The sequence below is a fragment of the Canis lupus genome, chromosome 12, assembly GCF_011100685.1.
Source record: "Canis lupus familiaris isolate Mischka breed German Shepherd chromosome 12, alternate assembly UU_Cfam_GSD_1.0, whole genome shotgun sequence".
NCBI classification, from domain to species: domain Eukaryota; kingdom Metazoa; phylum Chordata; class Mammalia; order Carnivora; family Canidae; genus Canis; species Canis lupus.
Window position 1 is genome coordinate 43,500,875 of NC_049233.1, and position 27,520 is coordinate 43,528,394.

The 27,520-nt window shown below is 39.1% G+C and overlaps 1 protein-coding gene across 3 annotated transcripts in view; it reads right to left on the minus strand.

Moving 5' to 3' along the window:
- UBE3D (ubiquitin protein ligase E3D) overlaps nt 1-27,520 on the minus strand; it is a 209,398-nt gene that overhangs the window by 18,981 nt on the left and 162,897 nt on the right. For 2 of the 3 annotated variants that reach the window (XR_005367965.1, XR_005367967.1), the window contains one exon: nt 17,038-17,193. The exons of the other annotated variant lie outside the window; for it this stretch is intronic. The gene's annotated coding sequence lies outside the window, so the exon portion shown is untranslated. The remainder of the gene's footprint in view (nt 1-17,037; nt 17,194-27,520) is intronic. 3 annotated transcript variants of the gene reach the window in all.

Sequence of the window (27,520 nt, forward strand, 5' to 3'; positions counted from 1 at the left end):
TCTTGTAAATTTGGATTTTTAAAATGTCCATTGACATTTATATTAAATGGTTTATTTGTCACAGAGTATATTTTGAACATTCTTTAGACTTGTCCCTAGACAATTTAAAAGAACTGGGCTAATAGTGGTTATCAACTACATCATACACGTTGAAGTTTATCAAACACCTTACGAGAGAAAGATGATTCCTGAGTCAAAGCCCAAAGAAGTGCAAAAGCGGGAAGTTATTTAAAAATCTGTTCATTTTAATTAGTTCCTATAACATCATTTATCATAAACTGTGAGAGACTTGTTCATAAATATTAGAATTTGAAAGTCACATTTATAGATGATATACGTGCTAGGCCTTCTCTACCTGTCCAATTGTCTAGAAAGAGGTCGTTTTTCACATGGACTAGACACACATTTTTATGGTTCTAAAAAAATTCATTTCTCGGAGGTTGTGGTCACAGTTCCCAAAAGAAAAACTTCAAAGGATATATATTCTAAAGAAATTAGTATGTCTTTTTACCAATATGAAGCTCCTGGTTTCATTTTCCACACTGTTTGACAGATTTAAATGTCGGAAATCAGTAACAAAGCTTAAAATTCCATGCCATCTCTGAAAAGAGTGTAAATTAAAAGGCTGTCAAGCTATTTAGTTTAAAAAAATGAAGGCAGACTTCCTGGCAGTCACATTTTTCCACCACTGATGATTCTGACCATATCCAGAGAGGATATGAACTAACAAACCCGGAATAGGCAAAAAGGAAGGACAAAAGGAAGTGAGAAGCAAAATGAAGGAAAGAAAAATAGAAAAAGAACAGTTTTTAAACAAAGAATAGAAATAATCAAGCTATTTTTCCAATTGCAAGTACAAAGAGAATACATAGAGAATTCAAGAAAATTGAAAATAATTCCTCAGTAAGATAAAGTAAACCAACTAAAAGAAGCACCCCTTCAGAATCGAGAGGGTTTTTTGTTTTTGTTTTGTTTTGTTTTAAAGATTTTATTTATTCATGAGAGACACAGAGAGAGAGAGAGAGAGGTAGAGGGAGAAGCAGGCTCCCTGCAGGATGCCCAATGCAGGACTCAATCCTGGGACTCCAGTCATGCCCTGGGACAAAGGCAGGCGCTAAAACACTGAGCCACCCAGGCATCCCAAGAGTTTTTAACTTATATGCAATTGTGCTTGTGTGGAAAGAGGTACCTTAGGCCAGTGTTTTCAAATTGCATTCTACGTACAGATTACCGTTCATATTATAGTTTTAGGAGTGACTATACAAGCCCGCCAGACATTTGGCTTTCCTATCAGATCCAAGCAGTGGACTCTGATGGGTGACATCTCTGATAAATTGATTTGAGGGATGAAAGCAGGATTTCAGACTAATTAGATTTCTTATCTAATTTGTCCTGGTTGAAATAAATGAGATTCATTTCTTTCACAGAAATAAATTCTAGAACTAGGGGTCATCTATGCTAATTTCTATACAGATATATGATCATGTTCTTTATACACATTAATATATCTGCATATTCTCCTATAAAATACTAAAATAAATCACACAAAAGATTAGTGTTAATCTGTTTAGATCACAAGTGGTTATAGAAGACAAGGAGGAATAGAAAATGGTATTTAATCGACACAATAGGATACTATTGAAACAGATAGATTTAGACATACTGTGGTAAAAAATATATCTAAATACCATTTCTCACTTAAAAAGGCCCCTCCTTAAAATGGTTAATTTCAAGGCCTGGAACAAGGAAAACATAAGATGAGCCTAGAACATCTTGTGCCAGAAAATGCTCACAGAATGAACGAGACATTCCCAAAGAATCAAGAAATCAAAATCATCTTGAAGGTGCTCCCACTGGGCAAATTTGAGACAATTAGATCATCAGAATAAATACAATACAAATGACCAACACACATTTGAAGTTGTGTGTGTGTCCATTTACACACGGATCTTTTTCCAATAATATAGTATGGTAATACAAATGTATTTTCTCTTCCCTATGATTTTCTTAATAACATTTTATTTTCTCTAGCTTACTTTATTTTAAGAAGACAGATAAAACATATACAAAATAGTGTTAACTGACTATTTGTTATTAGTGAGGCTTCTAGTTAACAGTAGGCTATTAGTAGCTCAGTTTTGGGGGAGTCAAAAGTTGTATATGGATTTTTGACTGCATGGGGCTTGGCATCTCTAACCTCTCTGTTGTTCAAGAATCAGTTGTATATCCATAATTTTGTGGAAGAACTGTGATAGAGTGATCAGTTAAAAAAAACTTCCATCAGGAGGTATATTATATTATTATAGCTGTTGAAGCAAGAATGAAATTGAAATCTAGCTTAAATTGGAAACTAGAACAATGTACAATTTAGGGGCTATTAATGACAATGTTATTCTTGTATTTTTTAAATAGGTGATGATGTGTCTCAAATACTGTAACATTTTGATTCCATACTAGAGGTTAATCCATACATTTAGAACTAATGTAAACAGGGGCGCCTGGGTGGCTCAGTCACTTAAGCATCTGCCTTTGGCTCAGGTCATGATCCCAGGGTCCTGAGATGGAGCCCTGCATTGGACTCCCAGTGCTGTGGGAAGTCGGCTTCTTCCTTGCCCTCTGCCCCTGCTTGCTTGCTGGCACTCTCAAATAAATAAAATCCTGAGCCTGGGTCGATAGTTGGTTAAGCACCTGACTCTTGATCTCAGGGTTGTAAATGGACCCTGTGTTGGGCTTTGTGCTGGATGTGGAGTCTACTTAAGATTCTCTGCCTCCCTGTTCGCCTCACTACCCTTTTCTCCCTCCCTCTCTAAAATAAAGACATAAATAAAGTTTTCAAAAGAATGTATAACTATCTGAAAGAGTGCATAACTTCCAGTTTGATTTTAAAATAAAATTGTTTACATTAGTTTTATTTTTTTAAAAAATGCACTCTTTCAGATAGCATAACTTCCAGTTTGATTTTAAAATAAAATTGTTTACAGGGCAGCCCCGGTGGCTCAGTGGTTTAGCACAGCCTTCAGCCTGGGCACGATCCTGAAGACCCAGGATTAAGTCCCACATCAGGCTCCCTGCATGGAGCCTGCTCCTCCCTCAGCCTGTGTCTCTGCCTCTCTCTCTCTCTCTGTGTCTCTCATGAATAAATAAATATTTTAAAAAAATAAATAAAATTGTTTACATTAGTTTTACTTTTTTATTTTTAAAAGATTTTATTTATATAGTCCCAATAGTTTATTTTTGCTTTCACTTCCCTTGCCAAAGGAGACATATCTAGAAAAAATGGGATTACCATCTATGTTTTCTTCAAGCAGTTTTATGGTTTCACATCTCACATCTAGATCTTTAGTCTATTTTGAGTTTATTTTTGTGGATGGTGTAAGAAAGTGGTCGAGTTTCATTCTTTTGCATGTAGTTGTCAAGTTTTTCCAACATAATTTGTTGAAGAGACTTTTTCCCATTGCATATTCTTACCTCTTTTGTTATGAATTAATTGACCATTTAATTGTGGGTTTATTTCTAGGCTCTCTATTTTGTTCCATTGATCTATGTGTCTATTTTTGTGCCACTACAATACTGTTTTGATTACTACAGCTTTGTAGTGTATCTTGAGATTAGGATTGTGATATTCCAAGTTTTTCTTCTTTTTCAAGGTTGCTTTGGCTATTTAGGGACTTCTGTGGTCCCATATAAATTTCAGGATTATTTGTTCTAGTTATGTAAAATTGTTGATGGTACTTCTATAAGATTGCATTAAATCTGTAGATTGTTTCAGGTAATATGGACATATTAACAATATTGTTTTTTCCAATCCATGAAGATGGAGTATCTTTCCACTTATTTGTGTCATTTTCAATTCTTTTATCAACATTTTATAGTTTTCAGAGTACAGATCTTTTACTTCCTTGATTAAGTTTATTCCTAGGTATTTTATTCTTTTTGGCATGATCATAAGTGGGATTGTTTTCTTCAATTCTCTTTATGTTATTTCATTATTAGTGTGTAGAAATGCAACAGAGTTCTGCATATTCATTTTGCATCCTGTGACTTTACTGAATTTATTTATCACTGCTAGTAGTTTTTTGGTGGAGTCTTTAGGATTTTTAATATATAATATCACATCTTCTGCAAATAGTAAAAGTTTTACTTCTTCCTTACCAATATGGATGCCTTTTTTTCTTGTCTGTTTGCTATGGCTAGGACTTCCAGTACTCTGCTGAATAAAAGTGGTGAGAGTGGATATCCTTGTCTTGTTCCAGATCTTAGAGGAAGAGCTCTCAGTGTTTCACCATTGAGTTTGATGTTACCTGTAGGAGTTTTTCATATATGGCCTTTATTTGGTTGAAATATGTTCCCTCTAAACCTAGTTTGTTGAGAATTTTTATCATGAATGGATGTTGTACTTTGCCAAATGTTTTTTTCTTGGAAATGATGGTATGGTTTTTATCATTTCTCTTGATGTGATGATTTGTGACCTTGATTACTTTGCAAACCACCCTTTCATCCCAGGAATATATCCCACATGATCATGGTGAATAATTTTTTAATGTATTATTGGATTTGGTTTGCCAATATTTTGTTGAAGAATTTTGCTTCTATATTCATCAAAGATATTGCTTGCAGTTTCCCTTTTTCTGTATTTCTTTCTCTGGTTTTGGTATCAAGATAAGGCTAGTCTCATAGAATGAATTTGGAAGGTTTTCTTTCTCTTTTATTTTTTGGGATAGGTATTAACTCTTCTTTAAATGTTTGGTAGAACTCACCTGTGAAGCCATCTGGTCCTGAACTTTCATTTGTTGAAAGTTTTTTGATTACTGATTCAGTTTCATTGTTAGTAACTGGTCTGTTAAATTTCTTTTTACTTCTTCCTGATTCAGTTGTAGGGAGTAATATGTTTCTAGGACTTTATCCATTTCTTTTGGGTTGTCCAATGTGATGGCATATAATTTTTCATAATATTCTCTCCTAATCCTTTGTGTTTCTGTGGTGTTGGTTGTATTCCTCTTCTCTTGTTTCTGATTTTATTTATTTGAGTCTTCTCTCTGTCTCCCTCTCTTTTAATGACTGGCTGTTTTTTGTTGATCTTTTCAAAGAACCAGCTTCTGATTTCATTGATCTGTTCTATTAGTTTCTCTGGTCTCTTTTTCATTTATTTCTGCTCAATTTTTATTATTTCTTGCCCTCTTCTGACTTTGGATATACCCAGATATTTTAAATAGAGCCTTGTCGCTTGCACATTTTGGTCATTCCATCTTCTATTTCTTTAACTATATGATAACATGTCATTTTATGTTCCACATCTTATGGAACTATATTTTTTTATTCCTATGTTCACAGTCTTTTAGGGTCTATGTCTGTTGTAGGTTACCTATTCTAACTCTCACCAATGTCATTTATTTAATTCATGTGCATGTTTGGTAATCTTTGATTGCGGGCTTATGTTTGATTCACCTTAATCAAGGGAAAACCTGAGAGCCTAAAATAAGAACACTTTTAGCAAGGAAGAAGCCATGAACCAGGATAAGCCACCAACCAATGACCACTTCAGCCACGCACAAGGTTCCTACTCTTAATCTGGTACACTAATAGTTAGCAATTTCTCAGCCCCACCTTGTCACCAGGCCAGGACAGTTTCATGGCCACAGTGACAATCTGGTTTCTGACTTTGAAGAAATCCCTCCTTTCATATGTGTTTGTTGTTTGCTGACTCCTCACAACTTTTCCTTCTCCCCCCCTTTGGGCTTTTTTGAGATTTGCCTTAATTCTTCAAACCCAATACCAAAAATTAGGTCTCATGAAGTTTTCAGATTTTTCTGCAATAAGAAGACCCTTCCCTCAAAACACACACACATAAATATTCCATTCATTATATTCCAAGAGCTATAAGCTATGAAAATAATTTCTACCAACAAGTCTCCCTCACAATTAGCTGCGTATGACCCTCAACCCAATATATAGTTATTTCTCTAGGTCCTGAACATAATGCTTGAGTTTATTTCAGTAGCTGGAAAAATACTCACATTAGATTTCCAACTCATAGAGTAAGAGCTATAGAAAAACAGGTTCATGTGCAGCCCTGTGTATCTCTTTTTGTACAGATTAGTAAGTCAAGAGCAATACTACACCCGTAGGAGAACAACAGAGATTATTGCTACCAATGAGAAGGGGAAATGCAGGGTAAATCCAACATGCCCAATTTAATTCTCCAGTTTAGGGGATCCCTGGGTGGCACAGCGGTTTGGCGCCTGCCTTTGGCCCAGGGTGTGATCCTGGAAACCCAGGATCGAATCCCATGTCGGGCTCCTGGTGCATGGAGCCTGCTTCTCCCTCTGCCTATGTCTCTGCCTCTCTCTCTCTCTGTGTGTGACTATCATAAAAAAAAAAGACTTGGTTTAAAAAAATAATAATAATAATTCTCCAGTTTAGTTAATGTAAAATATAATTGATTCTCACAAAGTAATAATGAATTTTCATAACTTGAGTTAGTTGATGATGCCAACAAAAGCTGCTACAAATAGCTTTGCCCTTTGATCCCCATGACACCAATTCAATGATATGGCAAATTTTATATCTTGGGAAGGTTAAGATGAAGCATTACACCTGTGGCAAATCTCAGTAGAAGAGTCATAGCAAAGGCTCCGAAGAATACAGTGGTAAGCACATGCTCTTTGATGTGTAATTTATTCTTTTGGGAAACAACAGCTTGCTTGCCACTGAGTCCTGTTAACCACGGGACATTTGGTAATCAGAAACCTCAGTTGACCATAATAATTTTGGAGTTTTCAGATCTATCTAGCCCTAAAACTAACTGTAAGCAATGGACTCAACAATCAAGGAGAAGTTGATATATTAGATATCAACTTTAGGAAGGTCCTCAAGGCAAAAATTGAAAAGAAACATTGTCCACACATAGTAGGGTTATATCTCTCATGATGTCATGAGACAGCTCACTTCATGGGCTCACACTGCTTCATGAAAAGTTCCCTATGACTGAATGATGTGGAAGAGAACTCTGTGGCTGACAACAGAGAGAGGTAGATCACCATAATACTAGAGCCTACTTAAGGGTTTCCATGAAGAGAAGTAAAGTGAAGAAGAGAAATCTTCCCAGAAGGCAGAATTTAAGTACATTTTTTGTCCATATTACTCAATAGAATGTCCTGATTGGTTAGACTGAATGTGTTTTCAAGCTCTGAGAAGCCTGAACCCTTCAATATAGTAGAATACCTAACTGGACCAGGAAGCCGTCTTGTGGCAGATTGATAATGCTGAATCCTGCTACATCCCCTGGAACAAACATTTGTCCTGGATTTGGATATTCCTTCCATGTTGGACAGTCTTTTCAAGCAACACCAACCATAAATTTACTGCATGGTTTGTCATCTTCATGGAATGCCTCACTCTAGTCCTTCTGGTAAGAAAGTCCTTCTACTATAAAAAGAAAGAAATGCAATAAAAATTTACTGGTCATATCTGTTTCCCCATTACCCAGATGTAGTTGGAATTGCCTATTAAATATTCATTTACTGTGTCAAACTAATGCATAACATTTGGCTAGTGTGAAATGCTATCCTACAAGATACGATAAATGCTCTGAAAAGGATTCAATTTATGACTAGAAGACATGAGTACCAGCAACAAGAAGTGAGTGGGGTTGGCACCTGTTGTAATTATACCCACTGACTCTTTACAAAATATTTTCTCCCAATCTCCATGACTTTTTATTCTGCTGACTTAGAGTTTTCAATATCCAATGAGGAATCATCAAAAGATTTAACAATAATTTGACTACATTGGAGGTGGCAACTACCATCTGTCCATTTGGTCCTCTTGGGGACAATAAATGAAAGCAAAAAAAAAATGTGGTATTTGGTCCTGGCTCCTTAGGGGAAATTGACTGGAGCAAAATGGGAGCATAAAGAAGTCTGGCTAGAAGCTAGTTGATTCCAAGATGGTTCTATTAATCCAAGAGGTAAAGATTAAGAAGGGTCCTTCAATCTGTCCAGGCAGAGTGGACATTAAGAGCTCAGATTCCTCAGGAATGAAGGTTTAAATGAGAAACCAAACAACCTGAGGTGTTTGCTAAAGGCAATATCAAGGCTCATGACAGTTGCATACTTTTTTCTTGCTGTGTTACACATATATTCATATACCTACACAAATGCCCTTCTCTTTCCTTTTCTCTCAGATAGGTAATTTTGTTGTGTTATATTTGTATTGCATGATTGAGATGATAATCTGACTGAGATCCTAAACAAACTTTAATTTCCCCATTGGAGAATTTCTGATCATCCAAAAGATTGCACATTAGCATTTTTTTTAAATTTAAGTACAAGATTTATTTTTATTTTTGTGTACATAACACAATACATAAGATAAAGTATATACTTGAATAAATGTTTATTGAATAGGTATATGGAAAGGAAGGATTAATGAATAGGTAGATGGATGAATAGAAGGCTAGATGAATGGATGATTCTGTGGTAATAGCAAATAAGAAATGTATGTGATTTTTTTCTTTTAAGGAGAATTCTAAACTCTGTTTCTTCCTTTTGGAGTTTGTATTGGGCATATATGTTAGAATATTATTATTTATGCCTATCTCTAGTTCATATTATCCATAATTTTATCTGAGTCACATTACAAATAGTTTTCTTCAGATCTACCTTCCAATTCACTATTTTACTATCAGCTCTAATATTCTAATATAATTGAATTTTTATTTAAATGGTTAGTTAAATTTCTAGAGATTTTATTTGTCTCTTTGATACTATCCATGTCATGTTCTTTTATACTTCTCCTTTTAATCATTTTAATACACCTTTTTAAAATCAAATAGATAAATGTAACATCTGAATTTCTTCAGGTTATGATCCTACTGTTTACTGTTTTTGCTGATTCTGGTTCAGGGTGAATGATTCCTTAAATATTTTTAAATTTTAGATTGTGAACTCATCTTCAGCATATCTATTTCTGTGGGAAACTTCTGTGGTCAAGTCAGGGTATTCAATTTTCACAAGTCACCATGGTTTCACTGACCTGTAACTCCTTTTCATGGTGATTCTCGGCTTGTGGATTTATGAACCATCAGAAGAGTATATATTTGAATCAAAAACCCATGAGATGACAATCCCATGATTATGAAATTGTCCAGGGGAATTTTGTTCCCTAGCAGCAAGGCTTAGTTTTAAAGCATCTATGTGGCCTTTTTGTGTGGGTGATATTTATTTTCTAGTCACTCTTATGGAACATGTGGCCCTTCAAGAGTCTTTAAACAGAGACCATCTTTATGCAGAGGTCTTAGTTCTAACTCCTGCTTCTCACAGGCCCCAAGGCTTGTCATCCATCCCTCCATGCTGTTATAATCTAAATATAATCTAAACATAATTTAAATCTGTAGGGTTATCATGACTCTTGGCACCCATGTTCCTATACACACACACACACACACACACACAGCAATAACAGTAGCTGCTACAGTGTCAGATATGGCTTTTTATGCACTTGCTCTCTAAAGATTATGTTTTGTGAACTCATCTATGCATTTAAATGGGAGGTTCAAAAATATTCATTCAAAATTTCTAGGTGTTTTGTCATGGGAAAACTTGCAGCTTACTTAGCATAAAATATTGTCTGGCAACAGAGTCTCAAGTAGTAAGAAACTGGAAAGGTCTCTGAGATGATGAATCTTAGGGGAGGATTTAATTTGCTGAGAAAGGTAAAGAGAAACATGAATGCAAGGAAGGAGAAAAAAGGCGCCCCAGGCTGGAGAGTAGCACTTGTAAAGAACCCATAACAGGAAAAGGTAGCAGTTGGCTTCCATGACTGAAGGGAAAATTGCTGACCCAGGCCAGAAAGACTATTAAATAAAAGACCACAGAAGGGGTGGAATGTGCTGGTATTTGTGTTTCCTGGGAAGTGATTGGAATTTTATATCAAAGATCTATGAGATCACTATAAAAAGAAGTAAACAGTACATGTGGCTTTAAGAATCAGCCTATCTTCCCAGTTACATGGGGAAAGAGACATAAGAAAAAATCCTGACAGCTTTTAAGTGAAAGCTCATTTGACCAAAGGAGATATAACAGAGCTAGCAGGCAATTGTCGAAGTCCAAAAGGAGACTGAACCCTCTGATACAATTTGACATTGAACAAGTGTTGACAGATTAGCATCCACAAGCATTTCTGACAAGATATAGTTCCCTCAGGCTGTGGACAGACCTAGAAGTGGGCACCTGACAGCCTGCAATACACATACCACTGTATATCACCTTGACCGCATTTTATGATTACAAATCAGTTTTCTTTGACGTGCCCCATTTTTCACTGCAGCATCTTCGTCTCAGTGCCTTTATCAGTTATAACTTCATCAGAGCATTTGAGTGCACCATTTACAAAATTGCTTTTTTGCTGAAAGTGAGCGAGTACAAAGCAGTGCAATTCTGCAGAACAAAAGAGAAGAAAGAAGTACTACCTAGAGACTCTAGCACAGATGGCCTTCATTTTTCTAACAAAACACTCCTGTGAGGTGTTTTGCCAATAAATATCTTTATGTTTTACAGAAAGGTGAAATTACCATTGAGTTGATCATGCATTCAGGTTTTCTCCATAGGTGAATTAGAGAAGAAAGTCAAAGGCCTGAAATGTAACGCATGCATGGTGAAGTGTTCAAGTATGCACATTATCCACATGCAAGCTTCTCTCTCAAGTCTGCTAGCTCATGTCATCATCACTTATTCCTATTCCAAATGAGAAATCAGCTCTCTTTACAGGCAGATCTATTTTATGCCCTTCCCTGTCTGTGTTCCCAGCCTTCCTTAATAGACTTCAAGGCCTACAGTAGAGAACTGGCAAATCCTTTAATTTCTAGAAACTATCTGCGCTGTCAGCTCAGTTTTGGCTTTCTCTTCTATTGACAAAATTTGCTTGTATTTATTCTCTCATTCCATGCATTCATGTAATGCGAATCATTACATGAATCATTACTGCAAGATCAGCTCCAATGGATTCATTCACAATTAGGACCCATAAACAATCTATAACACATGAATAAATAACCTGATAAATATTATTTTATTATTTATGAAAACAGCATCATATCCTTAAAGTCACAGATTTCTCCCAGTATCAATCATGGCAAACAGAGACTGGCATTTGCAATGTAGCTTCTGCTATGCCTCAAAGGCCAGATCCCTGGGACCAGATTAGCTTCTTTGTGTTCTAATCCAAACTGTGCCATGAAGCCACTAGGCCAGAGCAGATAATTTACCTTCTTTCTGCATTAGTTTTTCAATCAGCAGAGTGAGAGCAGGCTACTATTTGCAACTGGGCTAACAGAGTTCAATAAATGTCATTGAGCCATGACTATAAATGTTCTTGAAGTATGCCACAGAACTACCAGGTGTTATTGTCCTAACGGCTAATTACTTCAAAGTGTAAATATTTAGTTTAAAAGTTGAATTGAGGCCATTTTTATATTCCAGCGCCACTTCATATAACAAATTATCCTAGCCTAACACAAAATAAACACCTGTCACACTTGGGTAGCTACCAAATCCTATAAACATGAGACACATCATTTATTTAGCACAACCCCCTCCCCCGCCTTCCCCCCCTCCGGCCCCCAGCACATGCGCGCGCGCGCACACACACACACACACACACACACAACCCAAAAACCTAGCAAATAACAACAAAACAACCAAAAAAATACCTCCAGCTGCCCTCATGGAAAGTTACTGTCTGGAAGAGTGTTAACTCCCAAGAGTCTTTGAATGGGTGGGTGGCTAACCCTTTCCTGAATCTGTTTTTGCATCCAGTCCAGTGAACTGGAAACAACTAATGATTATCAGATTTCTACAGCCCTGCAGCGACCAGAAACAGCAAGGTGCCCATCTCTGCCCAGGGCGAAGGGGATCATCAACTGATTCTCAAATGATACCACTGTAGTCTGTATTTGTCCTTTTCTCCTTTTCCTTCCTTTTTTGGGCAGTTTCAGCAGATTGATCCATGAAAGCCCCAGTGTTTTGTGCCCCTGAAAGGAGAGCCCTGTTAAACTCAATGTGTGAATGAATCTTTCCTTCACCCATCCTCATTTTTCACTAGCAAATACTACAAGTTGAGCAGGATGGTTGTTAAGTCAACCCTTCTCTGGCTTGAACAAGTGTGGGGGTCTGAATAAGTTATGACTTATTCCATATTCAAATTTCTTTCTCCTTTTCTTCTCCATCTCTCATCACTTACATATTTGATGTTAACATTTTTACAGCAGAGTCCACAGTAATGTTTCATGAGTGGCCTTGCTTAACGGCACTGCCCCCATCACTTACATTTCTTCCCCAGCAACTCTCTCATCACAGATGTTGCCTGGGGCTGGGTAGGGTTGGGGACAGGATCAACAGCTCTCATACACCTATATACCTGGTGATCTGGCAATATGGCCTTTGTGTTTTCAGTTAATGTTTGAAGAACAATTTCTGTAAAAATGTAGAAAATTTATTTTAGGTAAACTAGTACCCATCAGCTCAGAAAATATCATTATAAAGAATTTTGCTCTATTATCTTGGGCCATTGCATCATTCTTCTAGAATTCAGCCAAAGGTTTGTGTTAGTATCCTCAGAGGTTTTGTGACAATGACAGGGTCTGGTGCACTTATGGACTGTTCTGTTTCAGCTAGACCCCATCAACCCATATAACATCAGAAGTACATTTATAATGCCTATCCAATCCCTGGCCCAGACTGTGGCCCAAAGTTTTCAGCCATAAGGCCATTTCCACCCACTCCAGGGGCAGCACCTGGCCATATTCCATATCCCTGGTATCCTCTCCTCAGGAGCAAGTAAAAAACTGCCCTGCCTTGTCCACATCACACGAGGAGACAGAATTTCTCACAGGAACTCAACTCAGACCCTTCTTCCTGTCTGCATGGATTTAGATCAAATGGACTTCTTTGGTCAAGTCCACTAGGCCTTGATACATTAATGATCATTAAAAGAATCAGAACATTCCTTGTCTTAAAAAGTCTCACATTTAAATGTGTCTTCTTGCAGAATTCTATTTCAGATTTCAGGAGCTAATTTCAAAAGTTCTTGCTTTCCTTTTCTGCTTTTCTTTTTCATCTTGTTCTCCCTGATTCCAGCCCCACCCCAATTTGAAACTCAATTTATCCTATATCCCTCCTTCCCCTTTGTGTTCCTATTAGAACAATCTTCAACCTCACCAAGGCAAAGAATGATCTCCAGAATAGAGTAGGAGAAATGCAAAAGAGAAAGTATATATATAGCTTAACAAATTATCCCCCTCACAAGTACTCATTCCTATCTGTGACTCAGTTTAGCTGCCTGACATCTACAGCTCACTGCTTTGTTTCCCTCAGATCTTCCTCTCTTTTTAAACCTTTTTTAAAGTAGGCTCCAGGCCCAATGTGGAGCCCAATCTGGGGCTTGAACTCACAACCCTAAGATCAAGAGCCAGTCACTCAACCAGCTGAGCCACCCAGCCTCCCCTTCCTCAGCCCTCTTAACAAGTTGAGCCATATCTTGAAACCCTTCCTGGCACCATCTTCATTTCCCCTCTTTCTCTTTTTAAATCACTTTGCTCTTTTTTCTGCCCCTCACATACTCTGGGGATGGAAACTTCAACATTGCCTGAACTTTTTCTTCTCATCTCCATGACTTTATCCAAACTTTTCACTTCTCCTTTAATTTTTGACCATTTGACTTCCATTTCATCACCTCTGCCTCTCCCATGCCCATCTCTAGAAATGCTTCTGCAGCTGAGAATATACATTTTAAGTTTTAAAGTCTTCTGATTTAGTTCTTCCTCCAAGTGCTTCTGGAACACAGTGGGGATATTTCATGTCGTGATCGAGGGAGTCTTAGAAGTTATATAGTGAGCATCCATTCTTAATCTAAGTCCCAAAGGAAGAAAAATTCCTTAGCAAGAAGAAACCCCAACCATTAAAACTGAGGACCCAGGACTGGAGAAAGTACCCAGCTAAAGAATATTCAGGGTTAGAGAGGGGTCTACAGCAGGGTCTAACAACAGCAAGAGGTAATTTTTTCAAGTTACAGTTTTTCAGTTAAAAAAAAAAAAAAAATCCTGCCTTTACAGGCAGCCGGCATTTTGCAGAGCACGGTGAAGGAAAAGTCTCTATAAAGACTGCACTAAAAGTGAAGTTACATTTGCATATTCACTGACCAGAGGCAATTTGCAACTAATAATAAGAACCCTGAAAGGAAAGAACAAACCCCGCCACTATTTACTGAGTGTTTACCATGTGTTGGGCAGAATGCAAAGTGTTTTACAGCATTATCTTAATTTTCACAACAACTCTGAAATTGAACTATTATTTTAGCAATCTCACTAAGAGAGGAAACAGGTTCAGAGAGGTTAAATAAATTGTCCCAAATCACACAGTATATATGTAACAGAATCCAGGTGGTTTCAACACGAAGCCTACACTCCTGGCCCAGAATCATGTGAGACAAGAAGTAGTCATAGGACATAAGAAGGATCTGGACAATACAGGAGAGAAGTAATCTAAAACAGAGCCTTCTCATCCTATAGGACGATCATCTAATAGTTCATGAAAAAGAACATGGTTTTGACATCAGAACCCCACTCAGTATATATCATCAATGTATATATTTAAACTTTATATAATAGAATTATGTCACTCTCTTTACAGAAGGTGGGCTCAGACCTTCTGAATGAATTATTTTTATATCTTCATAAAATTATATGTTAAAGGACCCCTCTGTCTATTGTCAAAAATAGCTACATGAATATTTCAGCCAATACTCTGGTAGAAAGAACAGAAAATTAGACAAATAGTCCCCTTGCTACAGAATTAATAACTTAAATAGCATTTTAACTTGGTGTGCCAATGAATACTCTAGTTCATATTGTGTTATGTAACGCAATTCTATATTATCTTGAAAAGAAACAAGAAGTTCTCACTTTTAATCATTTTAAATCATATGCTAACATTTTCTCGTTTAAACAAGAGGATTTTTATCCTCTATATATTCTTTGCAAAGTGTTCTAGTGCCTGAGAAATTATTTCAGCTATTGCCAAAGCATGATAAGACAGAGTGATCGTGCTATATTATATTTCATAATCACAGCTCTTCTTAGCTCATAATCCTATTAATTCTTTTGGTCTACTTCCTTTTTGGTAAATATTTGCACTCCAAAGTATTAGCATATGTACCTAGATACATACCTTCTAATTCTCCCTCTTGGAATCTGATTAGAAAATGTGATGGCACCATTAAACATTGTAAACTCCTTAAGTTTACACAACTTATTAATGGTGTTAGCAGAGTGCTGGGTGCAGTAAAAGGTACTTGGTAAATATTTGTTTACAAACAAATACTACCAATACTAGTAGTAATAATAATAATAATTAACATTTCCTGAGGGAAAGTAACAATTTCCCATGTGTCTGTCATTGTTCTAGGTTTTAAATTACTTTTCTCATGTGAACCTCATAAGAACACATTATTTCTATTTTCCCAATACGTAAATTCAAATTTGGGGAGGCCAGTTCCTTTCCCAAGATCCCACATCCAATAGGTGAGGCTGCCAGATTCTGTCCTAGGCATATCTGATTCCAAAGCCCAATGCTGAAATACTCTACTATCATCTCACCACCCTCTTATCTTTCCTAAAACCCTGCTGAAAAACTTTTAAGCTTATCATTTTCTTTCACATTTCCTTGCAAAATGGATATATTTACAAATTTCACTGCCCATACCCCTCCAATTCACATACATGCTCCTGCAAGGAAATGTCAGATCTTACCTCATGTGCTATCACTCTTCCCAGTGCTGCACTGCCAAGCATTTAACAATTGACTCTGCGGCTAGAGGATTCAAAAGGAGCCCTGATTTGTATAGCATTTGTCTGATTTCCATGCTATAAATTCTGCTACTATGAATGACTATGGAAATGATGTCACTGAACACAGGGTCAGAAGGAGATGTGTATAAATGACTTTATCTGGTGCCCATGTACGTCAGCATACCACCAACTCTTCTCCATACTCAGAGTGTGGAGTTGGAAAAAAATTCAAAAATGTGCTCCGTTAGGATTAGCTTTGGATGAGCAAAATGAATAGGAAACACATCTGTTTCTAACACTGACATACTGTCTGATAAATTTAAGTGGTTTTTTTGCTCTTCTAGATCAGTGGTTCTCAAACTGTGGTCCCAGACCAGCAGCATCAGCATCACCTGGGAACATGTTACAAGTTGCAAATTCTGGGCCTCATCCCAAACCTACTGGATCAGAACTCTGGTGGGGGTTGGGGGACGTCAGCAATCACTGTTTTAAGGAGCCTCAAGGTGGTTCTGATTCACCATAAAGTTTGAGAGCCACTGTTCTGAATTTCAAAATCTCACTTCCAGTTCAACCCACAAGGTAAAGAAGTCAAGGCAGAGAAAGCTAATGAGGGGGAACCCTAGGTCAATTTTAATGGAATAAGTGTAGGTGGTCACAGGCCTGGCAAGCAAGTATGTAATGCAGACTGCAAAGAAAGGTCTCACTTACCACTTATCCAAGTACCACTCACATCTGAGTCAGAAGTGAATGTAAAACTAACTTGCAGGAGATCTCTTCAAAACAGAGAAGATATTCATTGGCTCTTTGAGGCTCATCCCAGAAGCAGTGTCTTAGCAGGTATCAAAAGAGAAAGGATCCAACTGAAAAGGCTCACTCTTTAGTCTTCAGTTGAAGGAGCTCTGTACTTTACATATGTGAGTTGAAACACAAGTTCCCTAGCTAATTACCACCTGGGTTTATCCTGGGTTCACTTGAGAGTAACTTTTTTTCTGCCTTCCTCTGTAGTTCACCTGCATCAGATTCTCCTGAAAGGCTTGTTAAAACACAGATTGCCAACTTCATTCCCCTCCCCTGCCTCAACCAGTTCCTATTCCAGTAGGTTTGGGATAGGACCCCAAATTTACATTTGTAATAAGTTTTGGGTGATGTTGAAGCTGCTCCTATGGGATCTACCCTCTGAGAACTACTGGCCCTACCTGTGTGCTGTATATGCGCTCCCACTCTGGACAGTGCTCTTGATTTGCTTAGGAGCTGTTGGATTTTACCCAGAGGCCACCTGATGGAGCGGTAGGTGAAGACATGTGCACAGTAGAACCGGCAATAGCAAAGCTTTCATTTTGGTAAAGCCATCACTGCAAAACAGAACCACAGTTTAATCAGAGCCATAATTGGCATATTGCATAAGGATTTTCATTTACTCTGCTGCATCTCATTTAACTCTGAAGAGGCATTAGCTGCAGACAGTTTTTAAAGGAAAATGTTTATAATTAAAGCATATACGTGTAATCAATTTTGGCTTATGGGAAGGCTTTTCTAGAAATCAAAATGCATACTGGCATCAACACACAAATATTCCAGAAACAAACATTATGTAATTTACAAGGTATTCACTAATATACCAATATACTATTTCCAGCGTCTCATTCAGGAACCAGCTGATAATTTGTCTGTGAAGACTCAGTGTTCCTATTACTAAAATGACCCAAAGGCAGCAAAGTAGTCAGTACAGCCTGTCTTCATCATTCTGCTCCTAACCACATAAATAACCAAATAGCATTCATTGAGTTTGCAGATGGCATCAAGCCAGAAGAGAAATTACCCAAAAGGGGAGAAAAATATTTTAAGTATAGTATGACTTTAATAATTTGGAGCAAAGAAGAGAAAATATAACAAACATTATCTGAGCAAGGCAATATATTGAAGGAGAAAATCCAAACTGCAAGATAAAAAGGTCAATATACATTCAAGTTTGCCATTTATTTGTTTACTCAGCAATTAATTATTAAGCACCTATTATGTGCCAGGCTCTGGGGACACAGTGGTGAGCAAAGTAAATATTGTCCCTCACTCATGGAGCTCACAGACAAGAGAGAAGAAAGGCCTTAAACTAGTAAATAAACAAACAAAAATGTAATTTCCAATCGTGGTCAGTGTTTTGAAGGAAAAGAGCAGACTAACAGAAAAAGAACAGCTTGGTGTGTGAGGAGGGACTATTTAGGTGGAGTGGTTGGTTAGAGAAGCTTCTCTGAGGAGCAGACATGAGCCAGAACGTGAAAGATGAGATACTGTCAGCTTTGAAAGAACATTACTCTAGACAGAGAGAACTGGTCCAGGCCAGGCCAATATCCTGCAGTAATTCCTTGGGCAGGAAAGATCAGTATCAAGGCTTTTCCTAGGAATGGAAAGACCAGGGTGGCTTGAGCACAATGAGCAAGAGAGAGGGTAGAGAGAGATGAGGTGGGAGAGAAGGCATCCAGGGAAACATGCATCAGCAGCCAAATAACATTGTAAATCTGGGGATCAGCAAACTTTCCCTATAAATGGCCAGGTAGTAAATAGCATAGGGTTTTATGGGCCCTAAGGTCTTTGTCCCAAGTACTCACTCAACCCTCTGGTTGTAGCAAGACAGCAGCCTTCCACAATACTTAAATGGATACTTTTTTGTGGTTGTGCTCTAGTACAACTTTATTTATACAAACAGTCAGTGAGTGTACTTAGACTGCTTTCTTACGGCCCCAGAAGCACACAAGCAGGCATGAGACTGTGCTAGAAAACATAAGTAGGAGCAGGAAATTAATTTCCTAAATGAATCAGACCAGCTACATTCATCAGGCCATCATTCCATGAAATGTCTTCTTTGGACTCCACACTTAAAGTGGGATATAATTAAACAGGTATAGGTTTTAAAATAGTGATGATTACAGCTTTGGAAAACTCTGGCAAAGCACAAAGGTTGAATGAGTTGATGAGTTCAACCTGAAAAACAGAGAAAAGTAGTAACATCTTTTTCATGTGTCCAAAGTGTTATTTGGCTGTAGGTGTATCCAACTGTTTCCAGTGTTCCCGGAGTAGAAAGATATGGGAATCAGAGGGAAGGGAGAAGTGAGAGAAGGAACTGGAAGTGAAACTGGCAGCCTGACCAGGCCAACCTGTGAAGAGTGGTCCCCACTGGCTCTCCTCCCTGTGTCTGTTGCACACAAGTCTACTCAGGAATATTTTAATCAGTGTGTCTCAGATATACTACTGTTTGAAGGAACATCATATTATACAACTATTCAAGTGAATAGTCCCCTAACGTATATCCATTTCTAAACACTGCGTTTTCCTATTTGCAAAGAAGCCAGCATGTATTGATCACTACCTACATGCCAAGTGTACTAAGCGCCTAACACGCATTGTCTCGTTTGCTCCTCAGGAAGTCAGTATTATTTTTGCCCTCATTTACAAATGATGGAGTCCTTGCTGTTATCCTCATTTCCCAGAAAACTTAGATTTAAGGATATTAAATAATTTCCCCCAGGCCAATTAGCAAATAAATAGTAGACTCAATTTATTTTATGTTTATAATAAAGTAGATTAAGTGAGGAACAGCTGTATTTACATTTTTGAAAAATAGCACTGCATAATATAAATCATAAAACTGTCACTTTTTTGTTCAAAGGGCCAAAGGTTAGAATGTACTTTTGACTTTAGCCAATTGAGTGCATCACAATTCTGTAAACCTTTCCAGAAGATCAGTGATTCCTATTTATTGTCTATGTGCAAGTGAGTATTAGGTGAAGAGGCTCTAATCTTGGGATATTCAAGATGTAGACTTAATTTTCTAGGCTTTCCTAATATCTTTTGCAGTAATTAGGGTTTTAAATTTCTTGAAGCATAGGAAGTGTAGTTGTTTTATCTAAAACAACTCTGATACTTCTAGTATCTAAAGTATTTGTGGGTCTGTGTCTGCTGTCTCTTATTCTGTTCATTCTTACTCTTGTGTCTTATTTCTTTATAGGCTTAGATATCTTTTACTATATGATGCTCATTTCCTTCAGAAAATTATTTGAGGGGGTGCCTGGGTGGCTCTGTCAGTTGAGCATCCAACTTTTGATTTCAGCTCAGGTCATGATCTCAGGGTCCTGGGATCCAGTGCTGTGTCAGGTTCCATGCTCAGCGGGGAGTCTGCTTGAGGATTCTCTCTCCCTCTGCACCTTTCCCCACTTGCTCAATCTCTCTCTTTCTCAAATAAATAAAGAAATCTTAAAAAAAAAAAAGAAAGAAAATTATTTGTGAGAATTCTTTGAGGCCTAGGATGAAGGTGCACTCCCCCAGAGAGAATTGGAATTTACTCCTTCTAAGTGTTTGGAGGCACTGTCCATTTAAGGCCACTTAATTTTTTTTATTTTTTAAAAAAGATTTTATTTATTTATTCATGAGGAACACATAGGCAGAGACAGAGGCAGAGGCAGAGGGAGAAGCAGGCTTCATGCAGGGAGCCCGATGTGGGACTCGATCTCAGGACTGCAGGATCACGCCCTGAGCCAAAGGCAGATGCGAGGGGGAGGAGCAAGATGGCGGAAGAGTAGGGTCCCCAAATCACCTGTCTCCACCAAACTACCTAGAAAACCTTCAAATTATCCTGAAAATCTATGAATTCGGCCTGAGATTTAAAGAGAGACCAGCTGGAATGCTCCAGTGAGAAGAGTTCGCGCTTCTATCAAGGTAGGAAGACGGGGAAGAAGAAATAAAGGAACAAAGGCCTCCAAGGGGGAGGGGCCCCGCGAGGAGCCGGGCTGAGGCCGGGGCGAGTGTCCCCAGGACAGGAGAGCCCGTCCCGGAGGAGCAGGAGCTGCACCGACCTTCCCGGGGGAAAGGGGTTCGCGGGGAGTTGGAGCAGGACCCAGGAGGGCTGGGATGCCCTCGGGCTCCCGGGGACACTAACAGAGCAACTGCGCCCCGGGAGAGTGCGCCGAGCTCCCTAAGGGCTGCAGCGCGCACGGCGGGACCCGGAGCAGCTCGGGGGGGCTCGGGCGGCGGCTCCGCGGAGGGGGCTGCACGGCCCCGGGAGCAGCTCGGAGGGGCTCGGGCAGAGGAAGAGGCTCCGTGCGGAGGGGGCTGCGCGGTTCCAGGAGCAGCTCGGAGGGGCTCGGGCGGCGGCTCCGCGGAGGGGGCTGCGGGGCGGAAGCGCGAATCCACCAGCGCAGGCTCCGGAGCACAGGGCGCCGGGACACAGCCCAGGATCCCGCCTCCCCCGGGACAGGCAGAGGCCGGGAGGGCCCAGGACAGCGAGGACGCTCCTGCCCCAGCTGAGCAGATCAGCGGCCCCGCCCCGGAGCCTCCAGGCCCTGCAGACGGAGAGCTCCGGAGCTGAATCCAGGTTTCCAGAGCTGCCCCGCCACTGGGGCTGTTCCTCCTGCGGCCTCACGGGGTAAACAACCCCCACCGAGCCCTGCACCAGGCAGGGGCACAGCAGCTCCCCCAACTGCTAACACCTGAAAATCAGCACAACAGGCCCCTCCCCCAGAACACCAGCTAGACGGACAACCTTCCAGGAGAAGCCAAGGGACTTAACGAACACAGAATCAGAAGATACTCCCCTGTGGTTCTTTTTTTTCTTTTTGTTTTTTGTTTTTGTTTTGTTTTGCTTTTTGATTTGTTTCCTTCCCCCACCCCCCTTTTTTTCTCCTTTCTTTTTCTTTCTCTTTTTCTTCCTTTTTTTTTTCGTTTTTTTTTCTTTTTCTTCCCTTTTTTTTTCTCTCTCTCTTTTCTTTCCTTCTTTCTCTCCTCTCTTTTTCTCTTTTTCCCAATACAATTTGCTTTTGGCCACTCTGCACTGAGCAAAATGACTAGAAGGAAAACCTCACCTCAAAAGAAAGAATCAGAAACAGTCCTCTCTCCCACAGAGTTACAAAATCTGGATTACAATTCAATGTCAGAAAGCCAATTCAGAAGCACTATTATACAGCTACTGGTGGTTCTAGAAAAAAGTAAAAAGGACTCAAGAGACTTCATGACTGCAGAATTTAGAGCTAATCAGGCAGAAATTAAAAATCAATTGAATGAGATGCAATCCAAACTAGAAGTCCTAACGACGAGGGTTAACGAGGTGGAAGAACGAGTGAGTGACATAGAAGACAAGTTGATAGCAAAGAGGGAAACTGAGGAAAAAAGAGACAAACAATTAAAAGACCATGAGGATAGATTAAGGGAAATAAACGACAGCCTGAGAAAGAAAAACCTACGCTTAATTGGGGTTCCAGAGGGCGCCGAAAGGGACAGAGGGCCAGAATATGTATTTGAACAAATTCTAGCTGAAAACTTTCCTAATCTGGGAAGGGAAACAGGCATTCAGATCCAGGAAATAGAGAGATCCCCCCCTAAAATCAATAAAAACCGTTCAACACCTCAACATTTAATAGTGAAGCTTGCAAATTCCAAAGATAAAGAGATGATCCTTAAAGCAGCAAGAGACAAGAAATCCCTGACTTTTATGGGGAGGAGTATTAGGGTAACAGCAGACCTCTCCACAGAGACCTGGCAGGCCAGAAAGGGCTGGCAGGATATATTCAGGGTCCTAAATGAAAAGAACATGCAACCAAGAATACTTTATCCAGCAAGGCTCTCATTCAAAATGGAAGGCGAGATAAAGAGTTTCCAAGACAGGCAGCAACTAAAAGAATATGTGACCTCCAAACCAGCTCTACAAGAAATTTTACGGGGGACTCTTAAAATTCCCCTTTAAGAAGAAGTTCAGTGGAACAGTCCACAAAAACAAAGACTGAATAGATATCATGATGACACTAAACTCATATCTCTCAATAGTAACTCTGAATGTGAACGGGCTTAATGACCCCAACAAAAGGCGCAGGGTTTCAGACTGGATAAAAAAGCAGGACCCATCTATTTGCTGTCTACAAGAGACTCATTTTAGACAGAAGGACACCTACAGCCTGAAAATAAAAGGTTGGAGAACCATTTACCATTCGAATGGTCCTCAAAAGAAAGCAGGGGTAGCCATCCTTATATCAGATAAACTAAAATTTACCCCAAAGACTGTAGTGAGAGATGAACAGGGACACTATATCATACTTAAAGGATCTATTCAACAAGAGGACTTAACAATCCTCAATATATATGCTCCGAATGTGGGAACTGCCAAATATATCAATTATTAACCAAAGTGAAGAAATACTTAGATAATAATACACTTATACTTGGTGACTTCAATCTAGCTCTTTCTATACTCGATAGGTCTTCTAAGCACAACATCTCCAAAGAAACGAGAGCTTTAAATGATACACTGGACCAGATGGATTTCACAGATATCTACAGAACTTTACATCCAAACTCAACTGAATACACATTCTTCTCAAGCGCACATGGAACTTTCTCCAGAATAGACCACATATTGGGTCACAAATCGGGTCTGAACCGATACCAAAAGATTGGGATTGTCCCCTGCATATTCTCGGACCATAATGCCTTGAAATTAGAACTAAATCACAACAAGAAGTTTGGAAGGACCTCAAACACATGGAGGTTAAGGACCATCCTGCTAAAAGATAAAAGGGTCAACCAGGAAATTAAGGAAAAATTAAAAAGATTCATGGAAACTAATGAGAATGAAGATACAACCGTTCAAAATCTTTGGGATGCAGCAAAAGCAGTCCTAAGGGGGAAATACATCGCAATACAAGCATCCATTCAAAAACTGGAAAGAACTCAAATACAAAAGCTAACCTTACACATAAAGGAGCTAGAGAAAAAACAGCAAATAGATCCTACACCCAAGAGAAGAAGGGAGTTAATAAAGATTCGAGCAGAACTCAACGAAATCGAGACCAGAAGAACTGTGGAACAGATCAACAGAACCAGGAGTTGGTTCTTTGAAAGAATTAATAAGATAGATAAACCATTAGCCAGCCTTATTAAAAAGAAGAGAGAGAAGACTCAAATTAATAAAATCATGAATGAGAAAGGAGAGATCACTACCAACACCAAGGAAATACAAACGATTTTAAAAACATATTATGAACAGCTATACGCCAATAAATTAGGCAATCTAGAAGAAATGGACGCATTCCTGGAAAGCCACAAACTACCAAAACTGGAACAGGAAGAAATAGAAAACCTTAACAGGCCAATAACCAGGGAGGAAATTGAAGCAGTCATCAAAAACCTCCCAAGACACAAGAGTCCAGGGCCAGATGGCTTCCCAGGGGAATTTTATCAAACGTTTAAAGAAGAAATCATACCTATTCTCCTAAAGCTGTTTGGAAAGATAGAAAGAGATGGAGTACTTCCAAATTAGTTCTATGAAGCCAGCATCACCTTAATTCCAAAGCCAGACAAAGACCCCGCCAAAAAGGAGAATTACAGACCAATATCCCTGATGAACATGGATGCAAAAATTCTCAACAAGATACTGGCCAATAGGATCCAACAGTACATTAAGAAAATTATTCACCATGACCAAGTAGGATTTATCCCTGGGACACAAGGCTGGTTCAACACTTGTAAAACAATCAATGTGATTCATCATATCAGCAAGAGAAAAACCAAGAACCATATGATCCTCTCATTGAATGCAGAGAAAGCATTTGACAAAATACAGCATCCATTCCTGATCAAAACTCTTCAGAGTGTAGGGATAGAGGGAACATTCCTCGACATCTTAAAAGCCATCTATGAAAAGCCCACAGCAAATATCATTCTCAATGGGGAAGCACTAGGAGCCTTTCCCCTAAGATCAGGAACAAGACAGGGATGTCCACTCTCACCACTGCTGTTCAACATAGTACTGGAAGTCCTAGCCTCAGCAATCAGACAACAAAAAGACATTAAAGGCATTCAAATTGGCAAAGAAGAAGTCAAACTCTCCCTCTTCGCCGATGACATGATACTCTACATAGAAAACCCAAAAGTCTCCACCCCAAGATTGCTAGAACTCATACAGCAATTCGGTAGCGTGGCAGGATACAAAATCAATGCCCAGAAGTCAGTGGCATTTCTATACGCTAACAATGAGACTGAAGAAAGAGAAATTAAGGAGTCAATCCCATTTACAATTGCACCCAAAAGCATAAGATACCTAGGAATAAACCTCACCAAAGAGGTAAAGGATCTATACCCTCAAAACTATAGAACACTTCTGAAAGAAATTGAGGAAGACACAAAGAGATGGAAAAATATTCCATGCTCATGGATTGGCAGAATTAATATTGTGAAAATGTCAATGTTACCCAGGGCAATATACACGTTTAATGCAATCCCTATCAAAATACCATGGACTTTCTTCAGAGAGTTAGAACAAACTATTTTAAGATTTGTGTGGAATCAGAAAAGACCCCGAATAGCCAGGGGAATTTTAAAAAAGAAATCCATATGTGGGGGCATCACAATGCCAGATTTCAGGTTGTACTACAAAGCTGTGGTCATCAAGACAGTGTGGTACTGGCACAAAAACAGACACATAGATCAGTGGAACAGAATAGAGAATCCAGAAGTGGACCCTGAACTTTATGGGCAACTAATATTCGATAAAGGAGGAAAGACTATCCATTGGAAGAAAGACAGTCTGTTCAATAAATGGTGCTGGGAAAATTGGACATCCACATGCAGAAGAATGAAACTAGACCACTCTCTTTCACCATACACAAAGATAAACTCAAAATGGATGAAAGATCTAAATGTGAGACAAGATTCCATCAAAATCCTAGAGAAGAACACAGGCAACACCCTTTTTGAACTCGGCCATAGTAACTTCTTGCAAGATACATCCATGAAGGCAAAAGAAACAAAAGCAAAAATGAACTATTGGGACTTCATCAAGATAAGAAGCTTTTGCACAGCAAAGGATACAGTCAACAAAACTCAAAGACAACCTACAGAATGGGAGAAGATATTTGCAAATGACATATCAGATAAAGGGCTAGTTTCCAAGATCTATAAAGAACTTATTAAACTCAACACCAAAGAAACAAACAATCCAATCATGAAATGGGCAAAAGACATGAACAGAAATCTCACAGAGGAAGACATAGACATGGCCAACATGCATATGAGAAAATGCTCTGCATCACTTGCCATCAGGGAAATACAAATCAAAACCACAATGAGATACCACCTCACACCAGTGAGAATGGGGAAAATTAACAAGGCAGGAAACAACAAATGTTGGAGAGGATGCGGAGAAAAGGGAACCCTCTTACACTGTTGGTGGGAATGTGAACTGGTGCAGCCACTCTGGAAAACTGTGTGGAGGTTCCTCAAACAGTTAAAAATATACCTGCCCTACGACCCAGCAATTGCACTGTTGGGGATTTACCCCAAAGATACAAATGCAATGAAACGCCGGGACACCTGCACCCCGATGTTTCTAGCAGCAATGGCCACGATAGCCAAACTGTGGAAGGAGCCTCGGTGTCCAACGAAAGATGAATGGATAAAGAAGATGTGGTTTATGTATACAATGGAATATTACTCAGCTATTAGAAATGACAAATACCCACCATTTGCTTCAACGTGGATGGAACTGGAGGGTATTATGCTGAGTGAAGTAAGTCAGTCGGAGAAGGACAAACATTATATGTTCTCATTCATTTGGGGAATATAAATAATAGTGAAAGGGAAAATAAGGGAAGGGGGAAGAAATGTGTGGGAAATATCAGAAAGGGAGACAGAACGTAAAGACTGCTAACTCTGGGAAACGAACTAGGGGTGGTAGAAGGGGAGGAGGGCGGGGGGTGGGAGTGAATGGGTGACGGGCACTGGGTGTTATTCTGTATGTTAGTAAATTGAACACCAATAAAAAAATAAATTAAAAAAAAAAAGAACTTACCAAATAATTACAATATCTTTTTAAAAAATTAAAAAAAAAAAAAACAAAAAAAAACAAAGGCAGATGCTCAACTGAGCCACCCAGGCATCCCAATTTAAGGCCACTTTAAACAAAATTCACAGCCTGGGTTTCAGTGGACTGCAAATCTGGGAATTTAGGCTGCAGATCTTTGTTGGGATCAGCCTGCAGTTCCATGTCGGCTGTCTCTCCTTCCATCACTACTTGGCACCAAGGTAAATATCCTTACATTCTCTTGGAGAAGGATGTGAGCTGAATATTTCTGGTTCACCCTTTCACTTTGAGGTTCCAGCATGATAATAAGGGTCTGGTGTTTCTAGTTCTCACCTTGGGCTTTGCCCTGGTTCCCCACCCCTTTTAAAAAAATATTTTATTTATTTATTCATGAGAGACACACAGAGAGAGGCAGAGACTTAGGCAGAGGGAGAAGTAGGCTCTCTGCAGGAGGCTGATGTGGGACTCAATCCCAGACCCCGAGATTGCTCCCTGAGTCAAAGGCAGATGGGCAACCATTGAGCCATCCAAGTGTCCCAAGGTTCTCCACACGTTGACCCACCCACCAGCCATGAAACTGTCCTCAAGGCAGGAGTGGCTGCGGGATTGCTTACCTTTCTGGGTTCCACCTTTGTTTAATTTTGGCATAATAATTCTGTTGTTAGAGCTTTGATGTTCTTAAAAAGAGGGCTTTTCAATATTTTGTAGCATTTTAATTTGTTGTTATAGTATAGAATTAACCTCGCTCAAAGAGATGTCTAGCCTTCAGTTTTGGTTCTGGGGAGGTGATCTCTAAGTCCTTGGAATGTACTGCCTGAAAGAGTGTCTTAGTTTACTCAAGG